Below are 21,748 nucleotides of genomic sequence, written 5' to 3'. Positions count from 1 at the left end.
ATTACAAACATGTTAAAAAATATATATACAGTGGGGACAGAAAGTATTCAGACCCCCTTAAATTTTTCACTCTTTGTTATATTGCAGCCATTTGCTAAAATCATTTAAGTTCATTTTTTTCATCATTAATGTACACACAGCACCCCATATTGACAGAAAAACACAGAATTGTTGACATTTTTGCAGATTTATTAAAAAAGAAAAACTGAAATATCACATGGTCCTAAGTATTCAGACCCTTTGCTCAGTATTTAGTAGAAGCACCCCTTTGATCTAATACAGCCATGAGTCTTTTTGGGAAAGATGCAACAAGTTTTTCACACCTGGATTTGGGGATCCTCTGCCATTCCTCCTTGCAGATCCTCTCCAGTTCTGTCAGGTTGGATGGTAAACGTTGGTGGACAGCCATTTTTAGGTCTCTTCAGAGATGCTCAATTGGGTTTAAGTCAGGGCTCTGGCTGGGCCATTCAAGAACAGTCACGGAGTTGTTGTGAAGCCACTCCTTCATTGTTTTAGCTGTGTGCTTAGGGTCATTGTCTTGTTGGAAGGTAAACCTTCGGCCCAGTCTGAGGTCCTGAGCACTCTGAAGAAGGTTTTCATCCAGGATATCCCTGTACTTGGCCGCATTCATCTTTCCCTCGATTGAAACCAGTCATCCTGTCCCTGGAGCTGAAAGACACCCCCACAGCATGATGCTGCCACCACCATGCTTTACTGTTGGGAATGTATTGGACAGGTGATGAGCAGTGCCTGGTTTTCTCCACACATACCACTTAGAATTAAGGCCAAAAAGTTCTATCTTGGTCTCATCAGACCAGAGAATTTTTCTCACCATCTTTGAGTCCTTCAGGTGTTTTCTTAGCAAACTCCATGTGGGCTTTCATGTGTCTTGCACTGAGGAGAGGCTTCCGTCGGGCCACTCTGCCATAAAGTCCCGACTGGTGGAGGGCTGCAGTGATGGTTGACTTTCTACAACTTTCTCCCATCTCCCGACTGCATCTCTGGAGCTCAGCCACAGTGATCTTTGGGTTCTTCTTTACCTCTCTCACCAAGGCTCTTCTCCCCCGATAGCTCAGTTTGGCTGGACAGCCAGCTCTAGGAAGGAATCCCAAATGTCTTCCATTTAAGCATTATGGAGGCCACTGTGCTCTTAGGAACCTTGAGTGCAGCAGAAATTTCTTATAACCTTGGCAAGATCTGTGCCTTGCCACAATTCTGTCTCTGAGCTCTTCAGGCAGTTCCTTTGACCTCATGATTCTTATTTGCTCTGACATGCACTGTGAGCTGTAAGGTCTTATATAGACAGGTGTGTGGCTTTCCTAATCAAGCCCAATCAGTATAATCAAACACAGCTGGACTCAAATGAAGGTGTAGAACCATCTCAAGGATGATCAGAAGAAATGGACAGCACCTGAGTTAAATATATGAGTCAGAGGTAAATAGAAAACACCGCGCTAACCAGTAAAATGAATGAAAGCTGCTGCATACAGTTTGACAAAAACAACAAAATAGGCATATGGAAAAATGCAGCGCATGTACAAATGAATATAGGTCTTTAAAATGGTGAAACAGTCAAGAAATAACTAATTGACCACAGGTGCCTTGAAACACAAACGTCCATAGATGGATGTAAATGTCCAACCGCACAGGAGGTATAAGTACTCCAAGGGGTGGTGATGGTCTGATGGTTGTCAGAAAACACCTGGCATCATACAGCGACTTCCCAACCGAGAAACCGGGTCCCAATGGGTCATTCAGAGAAAGTGAAAAAAAGCCTCTTACCAGATCCTGTGGATTCCCATGTCAGCGACAGGGAATCGCATGCGCAGTTTGTCACAAATGACGTGGAATGGGAGCTCAGGAATTGCCAATCTCTTGGATTGTGGTCTGTATGGATTTCGGCTGGCAACCGGATGGGTCCTCACAACGAACCGTCCTCACAACGAACCGTCCCAGCGTGCATCAGAAGTTTCACAAACGGTCCCCCGAAAGGAGCAGTTGGAGGGACTGGATCTCATGCGGTAAATGTGGAAACAAAAAGAATGTGCCTCCACATGGTGCAGATAAAAAAGGGTGTTTTTATTGACAAAAACGACCATACACAAATAAAAGCATGATCACAGTGGATAAAAACAAATGGGTAACAAAGAGAGTGGTGTATGTACCCGACGCGTTTCGACCTAGGGGTCTTCAACAGGGGCATAGACCACTCACTCCAAGTTGCCAAATATATATAATAAAATTATTTAGAGAAGGACCAATCACAAGGGCTGAAAAACCAGGAGATTGGATTGGGTGAATACAATCACATGACTTGCTTGAATGTCTAGACATAAAGATCATACACAATTTCTATATAAATAAATGAATGACATTAAGGTGAAGCTCAGGAGACTGTATAAAGGTCTACAAGCAGAAAAATATATCACTCTATGATCTTTCTAACAAAAATAAAGCATTTAAAGATTAAATGAAAACAGCACTCCTCTGCTGACAGTCCGGCAGAATGTACCGCCCTGTCAGCCAGAGGAGCCAATCCTCAATAAGAAGACAAAAGGTGTTAAATAAAGCTGACCAATAGGCCGCTATGTATGAGCCGGCCTCTATCCCTGAACGCCCACATGACCAGTCTGTGTTGTTTTTGACTTTTTCACACACCTGCAGCTTTCCCCCAATTTTCTATTGAGTTTTCACGCTCTCCTTCCTTATGGATGTGTTTGAATATAGGACTGCCAGGTCCCTCAATACTGAAGGTGTCTTTACCAACACTAATCCCAACTCTGAGATGAGTGGTATCTTTATCAGATTAAAAAAATCTGATGATTAGCGAGCTACATCTCCAGTGGGACACAGTGTTCCTGGAACAGTACATCAAGGAACAGATGGTCCCCCGTGGCCTTAGATGGGACATTCATCCTCAACAGGACGAATTGGACCTTGAATCATGGTACAAGTATTTCAACGAGGTCGGTATTAAGTTATTGGGCTACCTTGTTGAAAAGAAGAGGATCAGGTTGTCCCTTATAGATACAGAAATTAAAGATTTGAGGGACAAACTGATTCCTTTCAAAACTTCCGCTGAATACATTGCACTTTCCAATAATTTAAGAAATGTTTTAGAAAAAGAAGAGAAGGACCAACGAAATAAAAAACAAAAAAAATACAATAGGGATTATACAGACTATACCACACATTCAGTTTTCAGTTGGCAGAAGAAGCTCAACCCTTCTTCTTCCTCTGGTAATGGGGAACCTACCAATATGGAAACTTCTACAGTCACTATGACCCATACCGATAGAACGTTGGTATACCAACCAACATTCCAACCAACTACCAAAAAGGTCACGGTTAAGAAGCAGGGCCCTGAACAGGGTCCTTACCGACCACCTCGAGGTCCCCCTCCATTCCGGGGACCAAGGGGGAAAGACCCGGGGTGGAGAGGTCCACCCAGGGGACGCCCCACTGATCCACAACAGAGGAACAACACCAGGGGTCCTCCCCCACACTATGGTCCCCCTCAGGGCCATCACGGACCACAACATCCAAATCAGGAATATGGGTACCATACCCCTGTTCGGGTGACTAACCGTTTCACTCCCCTCAGAGAAAATACTCCTTATGAAACACATGGAGATACCTATGGCTATTCTGAGAGGGAGGAGGATTACTACCACAGATCTCCTTACAACTATAATCAAAATCAACCTGGCCCTAGTTACTCTTTGGATTTTCAGAGAACCATGGAGGGACATCTGGGATATACAGAAAGAAAAGAGGGTCCAGAGGGGGGAGGAGGGCACAATCCCAAAAGAAAAAGAACATAAAAGGAAAAGGTATCTTTAATTTGAGTTCGGCCACTCTGATGGAGGCAGAGAAATCTGTCCTTGACAGAGGACTCAAATTTGTTCCGCCCAAACCCCTTAACAAATTTTCCACCTTTATTGACGTCCTCAAGTTCACACGTAAATTGAGCATACAAAGACACTTTCTGACCAAACCCCCTATGGGATTTAACAATAAGGGGATTTCATCCACTACAATCCCCCCGGCTCCAGCCAATACACATACAGGTTCTGAACCCGTAGATTCTAGCTTGTCTGATGTACAAGTTACACATTCAGGATTATCCAATCCATCTACATTTAACCCCCCAGGCTCTCTGGCTCCCTCCATACAGGTTTTTAAAAACCTTGTTCTGGGAGATCTGGACAAATTAAACAAACAGAAAAAACGTGTCTATATTCAATCAGACATAAAAAACGGCCTCAGATCTCTTTGTGAGAAAAAGAACCTGATAATCCACCCAGCGGATAAGAGGGGCGGGATTGTAGTTCTTGATAAGGTCGATTACCTTAAAGAGATGTATAGAATCCTTAACGATTCAAACACTTACAGCCCTATTCCCACGGACCCCACTACACCTTTCAAAAAGGCTCTGGTCAAACTTATTGAGGAAGGTTATGCGCTAGGGATTTTAAACAAAAAGGAAAAAAGTTTTCTAGTCCCACAAGTCCCACGCATTCCAGCTATCTATTATCTTCCTAAAGTCCATAAGGACTCAGTCAATCCCCCTGGCAGACCTATTGTCAGCGGGATTGACTCAGTCACAGCCCGTATTGGTAAATACGTAGATTTTTATTTACAGCCGTTGGTTCGTTCCACGCAGTCCTATCTTAAGGACACTAGAGACACCATTAGATTACTGGAACCTGTTTCAGTTTCAGAAGGGATGCTTTTAGTCACAGCAGATGTGGCGGCACTTTATACGTGCATCCCACATCACTTGGGCTTTGAGGCGGTGGAGAAACACCTATCTAGAGACAACAAGCTCCCTTCCCTTCAGCGTAATTTTATTATGCAATTACTCATATTTGCAACGGAACACAATTATTTTTGGTTCCAGAATCAATTTTTTCTACAGAAGAGGGGCGTGGCTATGGGGGCCAAGTTTGCCCCCAGCCTCGCCAACCTCTTCATGGCCCAGTGGGAGGAGGATGTCATCTATGCGGCCCAGAGATCCGAGTTGATCCTCTGGGCCAGGTACATAGACGACATCCTCTTCCTATGGGATGGTGACCGTACATCACTTGACAGTTTCATGACTAGTCTCAATTCTAATGATAGAGGAATATCTTTGAGCTATGAGGCCAGCTCTACCAGTGTACATTTTTTGGACCTTGAAATATTTGTGGTGGACAAACATTTGGAGTTCCGCACGTATTTCAAGGCCACCGACCGGAACGGATTCATTCCCATTGACAGTTGCCATCAGGAGCAGTGGCTCAAGTCTGTTCCCCGTAGCCAATTTTTGAGACTACGACGCAACTGTACCAATGCTATTGATTTCCAGTCACAATCGCTAGTTCTGAGAGATCGATTTATTGAAAAAGGTTATGATCCCAGACATCTAGACGAGGAACTCAATAGGGCACTATCCACTGATAGAGAATCCACTTTGATAGAACGCCCCAAATCCACAGCTGAACCTATGCACAAATGGGCTTTCTTTACCACTCACTCCATTCAGTCCAAACAAGTAAAAGCTATATTCAAAAAGCACTGGAAGGTACTTTTAAATGATAATCTACTGGGGTCAGTTCTTCCTGAACGGGCGGCTGTTGTATTCAGGGGAGCACGGTCCATTCAAGGACAGATTGCTCCGAATATAATAGACCCCCCCAAAAGAGTTTCATTTTTTCAGGAATGTCAGGGTTATTACCCCTGCCGTAGATGCAATGTCTGCCTCCACAACATTCGAGGCAGACAAAAAAGTACCACTTTCCAATCCACAGTCACCTCCCTCACTTACCAGATGAAACACTTCACAACTTGTACATCACAATACATTGTCTACCTCATTACTTGCCCCTGCCACAAACAGTATGTTGGGCGTACCATCAGAACTTTCTCTATACGAGTCAATGAACATGTGGCAGGTATCAAGAAAGGCAAGGACAAACATACAGTACCCCGGCATTATCTGGAACACCATAATAAAGACCCTACCGGGACTTTATTCCAGGTGATCGACAAATTTGTCCCACATTGGAGAGGAGAGTCCCGCCTCCGAGGAGTGTCACGCCTCGAGACTTATTGGATATGGGAGTTGAGGTCCTATTTCCCGTTAGGTTTAAACGTGGAATGGGACCTCAACTCCTTTATCAACCAATCCTAAATTCCTTCCACATCTCTATGCATGTCCCTCCCTCTCTTTATTAATATTTTTATATATTTTTTTATTTTTTTATTTTTATTTATTTATTTATTTATTTATTTATTTATTTATTTATTTATTTATTTATTTTTTTATTTTCATTATTTCAACACTTTTTCCCCCTCCCCCTCTCCTTTTTTTCACCTATATTCACAAGCTGGTACACAGTTTATATATGGTGCACCTTAGAGGGTTATCTATTCACCCAATTGAAATTGGTCCAATCCAAATTGACCCATTCGGTCTATGCTGATGATTCTTTACAGTCAAGGGATCATAGGGATAACTATCAGATATTTGGGTCATTTTACAAATCCACACATTCCCTCCACATATATATTCATTTTAACACATTTTACAATGTGCGTTCTGGAGATTTTGTGTTCACATAATTTTTCAATTTTTTAAATTTTTAATTTTTTAATTTTTTATTTCAGTCCCACCTAACACACATGGACCTTAAGAGACATTCACACATGCCACTCCAGTATATTTTTTTACACATTTATGCGATTCCACCTCAGTTAGTCATTTCCCAACACATTATATTTCACTATATGTGTCCCCACTTCCAATACACTTCCGGTTCACAGGAGTTCTATGCACACTTCCGGGTCATCGGGTCCCGGTCTGCTGCATAACACATTTTTTTACACAGACACCATAGAGATGCTGTTTTGTCTCATTCAGCGTCCGTTGCTTGCTGGATTGCATTGCTGGGACGCTAGGTGTATTTATTTAAGTCCCATCCCTCTGCGGTGTACGGATTGTACGTACAGCAGAGTTGAGTGGGATGTTTGCTCTATGATTGGCCCAGTGAGTCATGTGAGAGGGAGACGTCAGACACGCCCACGGACGTGACATCATTTCCTACACAGACTGGTCATGTGGGCGTTCAGGGATAGAGGCCGGCTCATACATAGCGGCCTATTAGTCAGCTTTATTTAACACCTTTTGTCTTCTTATTGAGGATTGGCTCCTCTGGCTGACAGGGCGGTACATTCTGCCGGACTGTCAGCAGAGGAGTGCTGTTTTCATTTAATCTTTAAATGCTTTATTTTTGTTAGAAAGATCATAGAGTGATATATTTTTCTGCTTGTAGACCTTTATACAGTCTCCTGAGCTTCACCTTAATGTCATTCATTTATTTATATAGAAATTGTGTATGATCTTTATGTCTAGACATTCAAGCAAGTCATGTGATTGTATTCACCCAATCCAATCTCCTGGTTTTTCAGCCCTTGTGATTGGTCCTTCTCTAAATAATTTTATTATATATATTTGGCAACTTGGAGTGAGTGGTCTATGCCCTGTTGAAGACCCCTAGGTCGAAACGCGTCGGGTACATACACCACTCTCTTTGTTGCCCATTTGTTTTTATCCACCGTGATTACGCTTTTATTTGTGTATGGTCGTTTTTGTCAATAAAAACACCCTTTTTTATCTGCACCATGTGGAGGCACATTCTTTTTGTTTCCACATTTACCGCATGAGATCCAGTCCCTCCAACTGCTCCTTTCGGGGGACCGTTTGTGAAACTTCTGATGCACGCTGGGACGGTTCGGTGTGAGGAGGGTTCGTTGTGAGGACCCATCCGGTTGCCGGCCGAAATCCATACAGACCACAATCCAAGAGATTGGCGATTCCTGAGCTCCCATTCCACGTCATTTGTGACAAACTGCGCATGCGATTCCCTGTCGCTGACATGGGAATCCACAGGATCTGGTAAGAGGCTTTTTTGCACTTTCTCTGAATGACCCATTGGGACCCGGTTTCTCGGTTGGGAAGTCGCTGTATGATGCCAGGTGTTTTCTGACAACCATCAGACCATCACCACCCCTTGGAGTACTTATACCTCCTGTGCGGTTGGACATTTACATCCATCTATGGACGTTTGTGTTTCAAGGCACCTGTGGTCAATTAGTTATTTCTTGACTGTTTCACCATTTTAAAGACCTATATTCATTTGTACATGCGCTGCATTTTTCCATATGCTTAAATATATGAGTGTCACAGCAAAGGGTCTGAATACTTAGGACCATGTGATATTTCAGTTTTTCTTTTTTAATAAATCTGCAAAAATGTCAACAATTCTGTGTTTTTCTGTCAATATGGGGTGCTGTGTGTACATTAATGAGAAAAAAATGAACTTAAATGATTTTGGCAAATGGCTGCAATATAACAAAGAGTGAAAAATGTAAGGGGGTCTGAATACTTTCTGTCCCCACTGTATATTTGGGCAATAAGTTTAAAAGGCTAAAAAAAAAACTTATGTGGCTCAAGGCCAAAGTTACAAAAGCTATAAACAACAAGAAAAGAGCTTTTAAAAAATATAAAAATGAAGGAACACTAGAGTTGTTTAAATGTTACAAAGAATATAACAGAATATGTAAAAAGGAAATCAAGGGTGCAAAAACTCAAAACGAACAACAGATTGCAAAAGATAGTAGGACAAACCCCCAAAAAATCTTCACATATATTAATAGTAAAAAGGTCAGGTCTGAGCATGTAGGCCCTTTACAAAATAATCTTGAGTGGGTGACTGGGGACAAAGAGAAGGCGAATTTATTAAATACTATCTTCAGCTCTGTGTATACAAAGGAGCATGGGGGACTCATGTCCATAATGGGGGTGGTAGTGACACAGCCCCATATGATCCACAATGGCTCAAAAGGTATATGGTGCAGAAATATTTAGACAGAATAAAGGTGGATAAAGCACCTGGACCTGATGGCATCCACCCACGGATCCTAAAAGAATTGAGCTCTGTAATTTCAAAGCCATTGTATCTAATTTTTAGGAACTCATTAATGACGGGAATGGTACCACTGGATTGGCATAGGGTCAATGTGGTGCCTATATTTAAAAAGGGAACAAAGTCTTTACCAAGTAACTATAGACCTGTTAGTTTAACTTCTATAGTCGGGAAGATACTGGAGAGTTTAATAAAAGACCACATAGGCGAGTTCTTGCTGGAAAAAAAGTATTTTAAGCAACAGACAGCATGGATTCATGAAAGACTGAAGTTGTCAAACAAACCTGATTTCTTTTTATGAGGAGGTAAGTAAAACCTTGGACAGAGGGGTGGCTGTGGACGTGGTATACTTGGACAGAGGGGTGATTGTGGATGTGGTATACTTGTACAGAGGGGTATCTGTGGACGTGGTATACTTGGACAGAAGGGTGGCTGTGTACGTGGTATACTTGGACACAGTTCCCCACACATGGCTCATGTGTAAGGTAAAGTCTACAGGCTTGGAAAGATCAGTTTGTAAATGAATAGAAAACTGGCGAAAAGACAGAATTCAGAGAGTTGTGGTTAATGATTCTTACTCTGAATGGTCTAAGGTCATCAGTGGTGTACCCCAAGGTTCAGTGCTGGGACCCTTACTCTTTAATATCTTTATAAATGATATTGGGTCTGGGATTAAAAGTAACATTTCAGTCTTTGCAGATGACACTAAGCCATGAAGTAGAATAACGTCCTTACAGGATGTCTCCAATTTACAAGCCAGCCTCAATGCACTGTCTAATTGGGCGACTATGTGGCAGATGAGGTTCAATGTTGATAAATGTAAAGTTCTGCACTTGGGGGCTAAGAATATGCATCATACATACTAGAGGGAGTACAACTGGGGGAATCAATGGTGGAGAAGGATCTGAGGGTTTTGGTAGATCATAAGCTCAATAATAACATGCAATGCCAAGCTGCGGTTTCCAAAGGGAGCAAAGTCCTTTCTTGTATTAGGAGAGGTATGGACTCCAGAGAGAGAGATATCATTTTGCCCCTGTTCAAATCATTAGTAAGACCTCATCTGGAATATGCAGTTCAGTTTTGGGCACCAGTTCTCAAAAAAGGATATCGATAACTGGAGAAAGTGCAGAGAAGGGCAACCAAACTGATTAGAGGCACGGAGGAGCTCAGCTATGAGGAAAGATTAGAGGAACTGAATCTATTCCCTCTTGAGAAGAGGAGATTAAGGGGGGATATGATCACCATGTATATGTAGCGCTGGAATTTTTTCCATGTAATGATATATATTTTAAGACCATGCTATTAGATTGGTATTTGGCTCCCTCTAGTGGTATGCAATGTGAATTTGACTTGTTTATATTTTTCACATAAGAGCATAAGGAAAGCCTATACAGGAAGTGACTTAATTATTCTGTGGAAGGACTCACTTGCCCACAATGCTCATTTACCTACCCATGAACACTAAGTGGCCGAACTGCATGGTGGGTAGTGAATAAAAAGGCCCGGGGCGGCCATCTTCTCTCTCTTCTGCTGGGACATGTGGCCTGCCTGCAGAGATCTGTGTGGGAGTGTTCCGAAGAGCGCAGCCTGTTCGGAGCAGAGCGAAGTGGATGCCACAGAGAATGTCTTGCCACAGTGTGCTGGATAGCAGTGTGATCAGGTCGGAGGATCCAGAACACCTGACGTAGCCAAACGAGGGTCCCGGTCGTCCTGCGAAGCGGTGCAGCATGACGATGCTGGCTGGCAACAGGACTGAGATCACCGGAGCAGAGGCGTATAGTTTATAACCTTGCATAGTGTGTCTTTATGGCCGGACTGGAAGTGGGAAGGTGCCCAGTGTAAAGATCTTATCGCCCGGAGCATTAGTCCCACTTGGAGACGCGCCTGCAGGGGACATTTTAGTAAAACTTTGAGTGTTAACTATCTACTCATTTCATTATTGTGTTAAGTTTGTGTGTTAATACAGATATTGTAATCACTGTTTGGACCAGCTTCAGTAAAGCTATAGTCTGGTTAAAGTACAACTGGCGTGAGGCTTCTTCATTCTCCTAGCAGGTGGAGCAACGGACATCCAGGTAACGGCAAAGGTACAATATATGTATATTGTTATTTTTGGGTTGTTCCTTATTATTGGGCTTCACACCAACACTGTTACACAGCTGTGTCAAGCGGGTTGAGCCAATTTATTGAGGGTGGAAAAGCAGAGTACAGGCCCAATCAATTACTAGCAGCTCTCTCGGGGGTAAGTGCTACATATAAATATATAACTGGTCCATATAGTGAACTTGGTCTTGAGTTATTCACTTTACGGTCAACACTGAGGACAAGGGGGCACTCTTTACGTCTAGAGGAAAAGAGATTTCATCTCCAAATACGGAAAGGTTTCTTCACAGTAAGAGCTGTGAAAATGTGGAATAGACTCCCTCCAGAGGTGGTTCTGGCCAGCTCAGTAGATTGCTTTAAGAAAGGCCTGGATTCTTTCCTAAATGTACATAATATAACTGGGTACTAACATTTATAGGTAAAGTTGATCCAGGGAAAATCCGATTGCCTCCCTGGGATCAGGAAGGAATTTTTTTCCCCTGCTGTAGCAAATTGGATCATGCTTTTCTGTTTTTTGATTCGCCTTCCTCTGGATCAATTGTGGGTATAGGATTGGGTATATGGGATTGTATATATTTTTTTTTAATGGTTGAACTAGATGGACTTGTGTTTTTTTTTAACCTAACTAGGTAACTATACTGTTTCCCCATATATCATACAGGACACCAATGACTATCTACTAATTAGGTGTAACAGTATTCTGTATAGTCCAGATGATCTTGTCCAATGGTTAACAGGTTTCCCTGAATAGCTTTTTCAGGACTGTATGCTTTTGAGGGAAACATCACTATCATTGTCAAACAAACACAAGATAAGGTAAGTATATATTTATATTTCAATAATGAACAATCAATATGGGGGCAAATGATGAAATCCACAATCCAGTCTGGGGGGGGCGGAGCATAGGGAATCCAAACCAAGGGGAAACAACAGAGTATGGCACATAGGTGAGAAATCTATAATATACTAAGCAAGTCGAGAGCATAGTTAGTAGCAGCTCCATCTCTATATATCCCAAAGGGAGATGGGGAGAAGGGGAAAGAGTTACATAATCAACCCCTCCTTATACCTTACTTACAAAATATTATTTCCAATATCTTGTAAGTTTCCTACATCAAGTGTTCCAAAATGTGGGTAGTAAGATGAACATCCACATGCATAAACAGGAGATCATTCTACAAAAACAGAGAAACCAAGATCTAGGCCACCATTGTATGCACATTTGTGATATCTCACCCCATAAATTGCCAATTACATCCAATATAGATAATCAACTGTGGGTTCCAATGTAATCCATGGCTATTTAGCAATATCCCTAGGGGCCAATAATACTATATGTGACGTGGAATATACCCCATCTTCAGAACAACCCCTGCAACACAATGGCAATGCTTGCTACACTTAGGGGCTCCACAAAACTAAAAACAGCATAGCGGAGTCTCATCCTGTTGTCCTAGGGAAAACAATAAGTGGGGTCCAGATATATACAACTGGATATCCTGGAGGATAATATCTTGGGAAGAAGGAGGGAGGAAAGAGCTTCAAGATGAACAAACACGCCATAACTGTACAGATGCCACGTAACACTGACAGCGCTGAGGAAAGAAAATGCCGATAGCCAGCATTTGTTTACATGTGATTGGACACAGCTGATCACATGGTAAAGAACCTACGTCATCAGCTCTTTACCACAAACGGTGCTGGACAGTGTCCAAGGGGCACAGCGCACCACCGATCACCTCGCTACTCACCTCGGTGAGCACACATGTTCAGCAAGAATGGTAGCATGTCATGTGACGTCCTCCCAGAACAATAGCAGCCCCACCATCATTGTACTTTAGGCTGGGTGGGAATTAATACTGTTTAAATAACTTTTATCCTGTAATGTCTACTGTAATTATTAGTGCATGAGTATGATCTGAGGTACTAGTATGAAACTATTCCTGACAAAGGAAACTAAGGGATCCATGTAAAGAAAATGTGTTGGACAAATGTGACAAACATTCATCCACTCGTTACAATCTAGTGGCCATAATAAGACACTTTGCCTCAATCAGTAAAAAAAAACACAATGCCTCATGGCCACTAGATGGAGCCAATGATCATAATGCTGGTCACATTTGTTCAACATTAAAAAAAAAAAAAATAGACCTCTAAATGTTTGTGAAATCTTACACCACAAAATGTACTCGGCCAATGAAAGGTAATGACTCCATTTTTATTTTTCTACTGCTATCAATGGCCAACACAGTACAACACTTCATCCATGTCTTTGGTGATCTTTGATCTCCTTATGAACTGTTTCTTACATGATGAAGATCAGCCATGGAGTATATCTGAGGTGTATATCAGGGTGTGCTTCTTCCCCACCTAAGAGCTGTGATGTCCAGCAACATTCATATAGAAGACATTTCCCGCACTCAAGGCACTAATACACCTCAAGGATTGTGTGGGATCCCCAATGTACAGGAAGACAGAACTTCAGTGAGGAACAATTCCCTCACTCAGGACAGGAATACGGCTTCTCCCCGTGTGAGATCTCTGATGTGTGTAAAGATGGAACTTATGTGAAAAACATTTCCCGCACTCAGGACAGGAATACAGCTTCTCCCCTGTGTGAGAACTCTGATGTGTGTGAAGATTGGCCTTGTCTAAGAAACATTTCCCGCACTTAGGGCAGGAATACGGCTTCTCTCCTGTGTGAGATCTCTGATGTTTGTCAAGATGCGACTTCTGTGAAAAACATTTCCCACACTCAGGACAGGAATACGGCTTCTCCCCTGTGTGAGATCTTTTATGCACAATAAGATGGGATTTAGAAGGGAAACACTTCCTGCACTCAGTACAGGAAACCCTCTTATCTGTTGGAAGGATGGCACCGTCCCTCACAGTCTGAGGTTCCTCAGGATAAGAGGAATACGATGGTCCATCTACACTGTGTGGTGCCGGATGGACATTTGAGGTAGCCGGGTTTTCTCCTGGACTATACTGTGTGATGTCCTCATCTTCTACTTCACAGTCTGGAGACAAAGTGAGACAATCCTCTGAGGTTTTCCTCATCTCCCGTCCATCTACTAAAATAGAAATAAAAAGATTATTACTAGACATGAGCAGATTGGTTCCCCTAAACCAGGACTCCACCCACATCAGGCAGGTTTGTCTCTGAGGATCTTACAATTCCTTTGAGTATGTTTAGTGTTGTCACCCCAGGGTGGCTCTGTGGACAACACAGTTAATGATATACTAATACACATCCTAAAATGAGTATATATAGGAATTGGAAAAAATTGACTTTTCAGGCATATTGTACTCTTTGTTAAAAAAATAACAGTATTTATATATTACAAATCATTCATGAAAAAGACTAGGACAAGAATAAAAAACATTTACAAAGTGAATGTGGTTTAAAAACATGTCTTAGTGGGGGGCGCATGCGCGGCGCGATGCGGGTAGGACGTGAGTAACCACAGCTCCGTCTGACCCGGCTAGAGCGGGCTGAGTAACCAGAGCCAGACATACAATACGCCGCCGAAAATACTCCATACCCCTCGGGGAACCCTCCGTGCATGCCGGTAAGAAGAATCGGGCATTCTTGCCGCTCACAACATCATTTAACCCACTATCTTCTGAACGCTGCAGGCAAGCAGGCCGGGAAGATGTCCCAAGATGGCGCCGGAGTCAGCACACACGCGGCTGCAATGAAACAACTATCCAATCCATCCATCCACTCTCTCAAAAATGGGAACTGTGAGTACTCATCCCCATTATCTAAAGCTGATTTGGATGCCAGCCTTACCACAATCTTTGATAAGCTGGTTAACAAGATAGAGAGTGAGGTACATAAAGCTACTACGGCCCTATCTCAAGAAATAGCCAATATAGGAAATCGCACAGACATCTTAGAAACTAAACACGATGAACTTTCACTTGCTCATAACGATTTAAGAAAGGACTATGAATCTTTAGCAGATAGCTTCGCCTTTATGCAAGCACAGGTGGAAGATTTGGATAACAGAAACAGACGCCATAACATCAGACTGCGTGGTGTCCCTGAAACAGTTACTGATCTGATGCAAACGGTCTCCAAGATTTTCCACAATCTTCTTCCTGACAAACCAATGTCAGCATTCACATGCGACCGTATACACAGAGCCTTGCGCCCCAAACCCACACCTGACAAACCTCCCAGAGACATCATCATGTGCATGAAGGATTTTCTTACCAAAGAAGAAATCATGCGTGCTTCCAGAACCACCCCAAACATTGCTTTTGAGGGCAACAGGCTACAAATCTACCCTGACATCTCCCCTGCCACTCTGGATAGAAGACGCAGAATGAAGGAAGTCACAAACATCTTACAAACAGCTCGCATAAGATATAGATGGGGATTTCCATTCAAGCTTACTATCCCACATAATGGCACTACATACACCGTGTATAATGTAATTGAAGGCAAAGAACTGCTAGTGAAACTGGGACTACTTGATCCAGAACCACCTAACAGATTTCCAACTACTCCAAGACCCTCCCCAATATGGTCGACTCCATCTTCCAGACGCAACACTGCTGAACAGAGAAGATGGCGGCAGCCTTTCCAGAACCAAACCACCTGACCACTTTGATTAAATGTTTTTTCTATTCACATAAGGCCCCACTTGTTTAGCTGTCCTCTCAGGACTAAATTTTTAGTTCGTTTTTCTAATCCCTGTTTGGATGAATCTTTCTGAGCACAGCCCTAATCATCAGTTTGTTAACATCTGAACTTCCCCCACATCTGGTACCTGGACTTTATCAAGATCCTTATAAAACAAATGGAGGAACAAACTTTACACCAATTTTATCTCAAACCCTTTCCTTTCCCTATTCCCTCCCTTCCCTCCATAACTCTCCTCCATCCCTCCCTTCCCTTCATTTTCCCTATTCCCCCCCCCCCTTTTTTTTTTTTTATTATTTTAGCTAAAAGGTATATATGTGGCTAAAGTGAGTTTTTAGCTGGGCTTTGGATGGTAATTTTGGGCTGGGCATATTTGGGGTCTGTTAAAAATGAGATACAATCTCCTTATTTGTTAACCCCCAAGGAAACAGGGAATTTACCTCTACTGTTACATTTACCCCTCTGGTTGGTATATAATTGTTTTTGTTTCAGTGTTTTCAAACAGCCCGCTAAGTCCGTCGTCGCTGGATTGTCTCCCCACCTGCTCATGCGGTTAATTGCCACATCCTTAATTTGGAGGGTGGTGCACTTGATGGCATTCGCAGGATCAGGACGCGTTTGTCCTCCTGATATAAATGGAAAATGTTGTGACAAGATATTTCTTGTCCCTTTGGTTTTGTTATTTTTTATTACAATATTTACCAATTTCACCTTTATGGTCGATACTTTTTATAGATTTAAAAATGGAAGTTACAGTACTACTATTCATTCTCATCTAATAATCCAATGTTATAATTTTTTTTATCTCAAATACTCATGCTCTAAATTTGATACTCACTTGACCATGGTTTCTCTACTGATACGGTATAAGATGACATTACCTTTCCGAGTGCTAAGCTTTAACCTCCCTCCATACGTTTATATGCTTTTCATTTACATTTCAATAAGTGTATCTGGGAAGGTATTATTTTATAAGCATACCTCTCTACAAATCACCAATGGTACTTAAAGTGATATCTCATAATGTTCATGGCTTCAATACACCTCACAAAAGGAAAAAGGCCTTCCAACACTACAAAAGAATTGGTGCAGACATTATCCTACTACAGGAAACCCATTTCTCTTCCTCTAGACATCCTAACTATTTTGACAAAACATATAGCCAATTTTTTTATACTACATACCATAATAAAACCCGAGGAGTTGCTATCTTTATACGTAACACTATCATTTTTGACTCACAACACATTTATAAAGACCCAGATAGCCGCTATATCATTATAAAAGGTCAGATAAATAACAAAGAAATTACTATTGCATCAATTTACGCACCAAATGACTCACATTCTTCTTTTTTCCAGGGCTTTTTTGAATCACTAGAAAAGCTTAGCTCTCCCCATCTGATAGTCGGAGGTGACTTTAATCTAACAGCACATCCAGCACTAGACAGAAGCAAAATCTCCCCTTCCACCAAAGCTTTCCCTAAATCTTTAAACAGATCCCTTAATAAATATCAATTAATTGACTCCTGGAGAGCACATAACATAGGTGCAAAAGTTTACACACATTACTCACATCCACATGATGTCTACGCTAGACTAGATTACATTTACTGCACACCTATTCTATTAGCTAATTCCTCTAAAGCTTCAATACACCCATGCCCATGGTCAGATCATGATATTACATTTTTCGAAACTTCACACGTAGGCCTCAAACCATCACCATATAATTGGAGACTAAATGATACTATCCTAACAGATGCTTCACTGACACAGACCATTACATCACATATTGAGAATTATTTTACTGACAATGTCAATGAGGATACTCCTCCCACTATGATTTGGGCAGCTCATAAAGCTGTCCTAAGAGGCCACTTAATCAGTCTTGCTGCAAACAGAAATAAACAAAGACTCACAGATATCAAATGCCTTACTAAAGAACTTAACGATCTATACCATAAATTGCAATTAACTCCTTCATCAGAAATTACCAAACTTATTCAAGACAAGCGTAAGGCGTTGGATGTTATTCTTTCAGCTAACACAGAGAAATCATTAAGATTTTCCAAGGCTAAATTTTTATTACATAGTAACTCTCCATCATCTATGTTTGCCAAAAAACTTAATCACGAACACAAACCCCCACATACATACAAACTTAGAGACCACAAAGGAAATATGATCACACACCCTCAAGAAGTACTTAAAATATTCTCCACATTTTATAAAGACCTCCTCTCAAGCCCTCAGCCTCCTATAGACCAGTCATCCAGATCGTGGTTGGACGACATCAGACTACCCTCTCTTAGCCCACAGCAAATGGAATCCTTGAACGCCCCCTGTACAGAACTGGAATTGACCCGTATTATAAAATCCCTCAAAACCTCCACAGCCCCAGGCCCTGATGGTTTTTCTTCTTCATATTATAAAAAATTTGCCCCCCTCCTAACCCCTCACCTGACTAACCTTTTTAATCACATTCTTAATGGTGGACAATTCCCCAATGAGATGCTTCTAGCTAATCTTTCCCTAATCCCTAAACCGCTTAAGGATCACTCTCTCCCTCAAAATTTTCGCCCTATATCAGTTTTAAACAATGACCTCAAAATTTTTGGAAGATTGCTTGCAGACAGACTGGCAAAAGTTATCACGAATCTAATTCACATTGACCAAACCGGTTTTATCCCTGGAAGACAAATTGTTGATAATGTCAGATTGGTCACTAATATTATCCAAGACGCAAATCTTTTCTCGCGGAAGCTTTGCCTCTTAAGTCTTGATATGCACAAGGCATTTGACAGCGTTAGCTGGTCTTACCTTAACCTTTTACTACCCAAATTTGGAATATCAGATAAATTCTTGCAGGGATTTAACGCCCTTTATCACAATCCCCAAACTAGAATTAAAATCCCAGGTCACAATTCAGAATTTTTCCCCCTTAGTAGAGGGACTAGACAGGGTTGCCCCCTTTCCCCACTCTTGTTCGCCCTTGCTATTGAACCATTAGCCCATAAAATAAGAATTAACAATGATATAAAAGGATATACTAAGGGGGAAAACGAATTTAAACTCAGCTTATACGCTGATGATGCTCTTGTATTCCTTACGGACCCTATTACCTCTATCCCATCCCTCCTTAAAGAACTGAAACTTTTTCACAAAATCTCTGGCCTCAAAATAAATATGAACAAATGTTCTGCCATGCCAATTAACCTTTCTCAAAACACACAAAATGTATTATCGAGTAATTTCCCTTTCATTTGGTGCCCTAATTCATTTAAGTACCTTGGAGTTTCTATAACCCCAACACACAACCAGTTATATAAGTCTAATTACATCCCCCTTTTTTCCAATATTAACACTATCCTTAACTCTTGGTCTTCATTTCATATCTCGTTCCTAGGTAGAATATGTGCCATCAAAATGACAATCCTACCCAAACTTTTATATTTTTTTCGTACCCTACCAATTAATATTCCAAAATCCAAATTATTCTCTATTCAGAGAAATATTAACAAATTCATATGGGCAGGAAAAAAGCCCAGATGCAGCTATGCACTAATGCATAGACCACAATCTGCAGGAGGTTTAGGTCTTCCCAACATATGGCTATATTACCTTGCTGCTAGACTAACACAGCTCTCTCAATGGTTCACCCCTATACATGACACCCCATGGAAAAAATTTGAAATTACCTCCATTAAACCACTTTACTTACAAGGAATACTATGGTCTAATACCACGTCATACAATAAACTCTCCAAAGTAAATATTATAGTGGCCCACTTCCTCCAACTTTGGAATAAACACAAAGACACCTTCAAACTTTCCTCTAACACTCCACCCTTAGCATCCTTTTTAGGTGACCCCAGATTTCCTCATGCATACAATAACGAAAGACCCTTCTTAAACTGGATTAATAAAAATCTTACTACACTTAGATCCCTACAACTAAAATGGAACTTTACCCCATTCCCTTCTCTACAATCTATACATGGCCTCCCTTCCTCAGAATTTCACCGGTATCAACTAATTAGAGAATTCTATGCTGAATGTTATGCACTCTCTACAAACCCTTCCAACACAGTATTCGAACAGATCTGTATCTCCCTCACTAGAGATAGAGGTTTGATATCAAAACTTTATAATTTCCTAAACAGTGTTGGAGTCCCCGAAAAATCCTCACAGATGATTAAATGGGAGTCGGATTTGGGCATCACATTCAGCACTGAGGATTGGATATCCATGTCAGATAATCTACGAAAGAGTAACAAATCTATATCATTCAGAGAAACCCCAATTAAAGTATTTTCAAGATGGTACTTAACCCCAGTGAAATTGAGTTCGTACTACCCTTCAGTATCTCCAAACTGTTTCAGAGGTTGCTCGGTTCCTGGTACATTCATACACATATTCTGGTCATGCCCCCACCTGGACATAATATGGCTTAAGGCCTTTGAAATTATTGAATCTTCATCTAAACAAAAAATCAAACCTTCACCACAAATATGTTTATTATTTGCTAATATCCCAAATGTCCAACTTCCATGTACCAGATTAATTCATTCTCTATGCAGCTCCATACTTTGGATGATTGCTTACAACTGGAAATCCAACAACCTTCCATGGCAACAAGTTATTTCCAGAATGGAATCAATCAAAATTGTAGAGTGGATATTCCATACCCTTAACGATACTATACATATATATAAAAATAAATGGTCTTATTGGATTACGGATTAATACCTAATTGTCTCTCCCCATTTCTATTTGTATACAACCATTGAACCTGCAATTTGTGAATATATCGATTTCATAATTACATGTTTCTGCCTAGAGATTATGGTCTAGTAATGTATTTCAATCTCCTAATTTAATGATAATGCTGTAACATTGTGACATACTCTGTTAACAATCCTATATTTTGTTTTGTTCTTCTGTGAAACTTCCAAATAAAACTTTTGTAAATAAAATAAAAACATGTCTTAGTGACCAACCAAACAGTCCAGAGTTCAGCCTGAACCTACAGTGGGGACAGAAAGTATTCAGACCCCCTTACATTTTTCACTCTTTGTTATATTGCAGCCATTTGCTAAAATCATTTAAGTTCATTTTTTTCCTCATTAATGTACACACAGCACCCCATATTGACAGAAAAACACAAAATTGTTGACATTTTTGCAGATTTATTAAAAAAGAAAAACTGAAATATCACATGGTCCTAAGTATTCAGACCCTTTGCTGTGACATTCATACATTTAACTCAGGTGCTGTCCATTTCTTCTGATCATCCTTGAGATGGTTCTACACCTTCATTTGAGTCCAGCTGTGTTTGATTATACTGATTGGACTTTATTAGGAAAGTCACACACCTGCCTATATAAGACCTTACAGCTCACAGTGCATGTCAGAGCAAATGAGAATCATGAGGTCAAAGGAACTGCCTGAAGTGCTCAGAGACAGAATTGTGGCAAGGCACAGATCTGGCCAAGGTTACAAAAAAATTTCTGCTGCACTTAGGCCCCTTTCACACTGAGGCGTTTTTCAGGCGTTTTAGCGCTAAAATTACCGCCTAAATACCGCATGAAAAACGCCCCTTATGTATCTCAGTGTAACCTTTCACACTGAGGCGTTGCGCTGGCTGTGCGTTGGAAAAAATCCTGCTAACAGCTTTTTTGGAGCATCTTTGGGGCGCATAAAATAGCGCTGTAAAAATGTCTATCCCAATTGAAATTAATGGGAATCGCTGTAAAACCGCGGTAATACCGCTGTAAAAACGCTTTAAAACCCTCCAGAAGCTGTGGGGAAGGTCACCGCAGTAAAGTGGAGTATGCTGGGATACCAAGAAATCCTGTTGAAAAGGGGAGAGGAGACCAGACAGCTGCAGGAGTCATAGCAGAAAGACCCTCTGGCAGTGGAGATCCAGAGGAATTCATAGACACAATGCGGAGGCAGCCAGAACTGTGGGACAAGAAACATAGCTGGTACTCCAACCGCTTGAAGAAAAGTGCTGGATG

The 21,748-nt window shown here is 41.3% G+C and overlaps 1 protein-coding gene and 1 pseudogene across 1 annotated transcript in view; one reads left to right on the top strand and one right to left on the bottom strand.

The window, feature by feature from the left end:
• The window catches only part of LOC141121795 (uncharacterized), a 329,972-nt gene that overhangs the window by 203,942 nt on the left and 104,282 nt on the right, over window positions 1–21,748 (top strand). The window lies entirely within an intron of this gene.
• Window positions 13,554–21,748, bottom strand: part of LOC141121812 (uncharacterized) — a 32,444-nt pseudogene continuing 24,249 nt past the window's right edge.

Source organism: Aquarana catesbeiana, unplaced genomic scaffold, assembly GCF_042186555.1.
Source record: "Aquarana catesbeiana isolate 2022-GZ unplaced genomic scaffold, ASM4218655v1 unanchor232, whole genome shotgun sequence".
Lineage (NCBI taxonomy): Eukaryota > Metazoa > Chordata > Amphibia > Anura > Ranidae > Aquarana > Aquarana catesbeiana.
Note: the sequence above shows the minus strand (reverse complement) of the source record. Positions and strands in the feature narration are given on the sequence as shown.